Raw genomic sequence first — 3,080 nt, 5'->3', positions numbered from 1 at the left:
GGATCAAGTCCCACGTCGGGCTCCCTGCATGGACCCTGCTTCTCCCTCTGCCTGTGTTTCTGCCTCTCTCTCTCTCTGTGCCTGTCATGAATAAATAAATAAAATCTTAAAAAAAAGGGAATCTAAACCATGGAAAAAACTATATGCATGAAAATCTATGGCACTACTATTTATCTGGGGGCCATATCCTCAGTGCCTACGATGATGTCTGGTGCATAGTACTAGCACAGGGGTGCTTTAGTAAATACTTGTTCAATGAATCTATAATGGCATAAAACATAAACAACCTGAATATCCAGTGATGAAGGCTAGCTTAAATAAAAATGATGGTATATCTATTCAATGGAATGTTATGTAGCCATAAAAAAATATGCTTTTGAGGACCATCAAATAAAGGACATAGAGTTAAAAAAAAAAAAAAAAAAGCACAGGATGCAGCACCTGGGTGGCTCAGGTAGTTAAGCATCTGACTCTTGATCTCAGCTCAGGTCTTGATCTCAGAGTGTGAGTTCAAGCCCTGCATTGGGCTCCATGCTGAGCACAGTGCCTACTTAAAAAAAGGGAAAAAAGACAGCTTACAACACTATAGATACTGTGTAAAAACACTTGGACAGAAAAAGAGTTCAAAACAACAGTAGTGATTTTATCATGCCAGGAGGCTCATGAGTGATTTTATTTTCTTTTTACTTTATCCTAAAAAATTTTTTATTTTTTTATTTTTTAAAAGTTATTTATTTATTTTTATTTTTTAAAGATTTTAATTATTTATTCAAAGACACACAGAGAGAGAGAGAGAGGCAGAGACACAGGCAGAGGGAGAAGCAGGCTCCATGCAGGGAACCCAATGTGGGTCTCGATTCTGGTCTCCAAGATAACGCCCTGGGTGGAAGGGGGCGCTAAACCGCTGAGCCAAAAATTTTTTAACATTATTGAATTTCTTTTATTATTTTTAAGATTTTTTTTTTTTTAATTTGAGAGAGAGGGCAGCCCCGGTGGCGTAGCGGTTTAGCGCCGCCTGCAGCCTAGGGTGTGATCCTGGAGGCCCTGGATCCAGTCCCACGTCCGGCTCCCTGCATGGAGCCTGCTTCTCCCTCTGCCTGTGTCTCTGCCTCTCTCTCTCTCTCTCTCTGTGTCTCAATAAATAAATAAATAAATAAATAAATAAATAAATAAATAAATAATCTTTAAAAAAATAAACAAATTTGAGAGAGAGAAAGCATAGTGATGGGACAGAGGGGGGGACAAGCAGATTTCTCGCTGAGCAGGGAACTGATGCCGGGCTGGATTGCAGGACTCTGGACCATCTGAGTGGAAGGCAGACTCTTAACACCCAGGCACCCCTAAATTTCTTTTACAGTAATAAAAAAAGTTGTACACATTCATTGTGGAAAAGGGGGAAATGGTGAAAATCATCAGTAAGAAAAAAATAGAAGCTCAGTTGGTTTGGCATCAGACTCTCCTTTCCACTCAGATCATGATCTCAGGGAACCCGACCCCCCACAGCTTCCACTTTGCACTCTAAGGATTCTCTCCATCTCTGTCTGCCCCTCCCACCATTCCCATGCTCTCTCTCAAATAAATAAATAAATAATAAATAAATAAATAAATAAATAATAATCTTTTAAAAAAACAATAAAATGGGCCCCTGGGTGACTCAGTCAATTAAGCATCTGCCTTCTGCTCGGGTCATGATCCCAGAGTCCTGGGATTTAGTTCCAAGAGGTGGGGCTCCCTTGCTCAGCAGGGAGTCTACTTCTCCCTCTGCCCCTCCCCCCTTCATGCTCTCCTCTCTCTTCCTCAAATAAATAAAATATCTTAAAAAATTAAAAAATAACCTAGAACTCCATCATTCAGAAAAAAATAAATCACTGCCAACATTGAGATGGGTTTTAATTTGTTCTTGCTCCCTTCCACACACTTAACATATATTCTTAGCTCATTGGCCATCTTCAGACTTCAAAAGGTGATTTTTAGTCAAATAGTGTTTACATACCATAATCTATTTGGCCTATTTGGACAGTATAGGTCGTTTGCAATTTTTCACACACACACAAAAATCCTTAAATTCAGAAAGTTTTTCAGAAAAGAGGGATCCCTGGGTGGCGCAGCGGTTTGGCGCCTGCCTTTGGCCCAGGGCACGATCCTGGAGACCCGGAATCGAGTCCCACATCGGGCTCCCGTGCATGGAGCCTGTTTCTCCCTCTGCGTATGTCTCTGCCTCTCTCTCTCTCTCTCTCTGTGACTATCATAAATAAATAAAAATTAAAAAAAAATTTAAGAAAAGAGGTGATTAGGGTCCCTGGGTGGCGCAGTGGTTTGGCGCCTGCCTTTGGCCCGGGGCACGATCCTGGAGACCCGGGATCGAGTCCCACGTCGGGCTCCCGGTGCATGGAGCCTGCTTCTCCCTCTGCCTGTGTCTCTGCCTCTCTCTCTCTCTGTGTGACTATCATAAATAAATAAAGAAAAAAATATTAAAAAAAAAAAGAAAAGAGGTGATTAGAGTTTTGGGGAAGTTGGCTAGAGAGATGGGGTGGGTGTGGGTGTTATGTTCAATGGAGGCTACAAGAAAAATTAGTCCAGGGGCTCCTCCTTTATGTGTGTTGGAGGTGTCTGTAGGCAGCTGCTCTGCATGAGCTAGGGACCCATCCTATCCAATGTATTGAAATTAAAGATGGTGAAATCTTCATCTGAAGGACTAGAAGATGGGCAGTGGGGTTCCTGCCCTCTGCCCTCTTGCCCTGTGAGAACAATAAATAGTTTGCTGTCCTTGGCTTGCACAGGTGTCTCTGAGCCATTAGCCTGGAGGAGTAGTCCTCCCCCACTCCCCCCAGCCCCAACTCTATATGTCTGAGCTCTGGGTTTGGGCAGTTGACAATTAGCCTGAGATGAAGAACGGTTGTGATCGGAGTACAGAAGTGGGAAACTGGGAGGCACATCTACAGAGTCAGGGGCGTTCCCAGCCCAGGGAGGCTTCCCAGTAGTGGTCGCAGAAAGGAATGGAGTGGGGAAATATACAGTCTTGACGGAGCGGGGCGGGGGGGGGGGGGGACGGGGGGCGGTGCGAGAGGCTGATCCTTAGA

The sequence above is a fragment of the Canis lupus genome, chromosome 12 (assembly GCF_003254725.2).
Source record: "Canis lupus dingo isolate Sandy chromosome 12, ASM325472v2, whole genome shotgun sequence".
NCBI lineage: Eukaryota > Metazoa > Chordata > Mammalia > Carnivora > Canidae > Canis > Canis lupus.
This window is presented reverse-complemented; position numbering follows the sequence as displayed.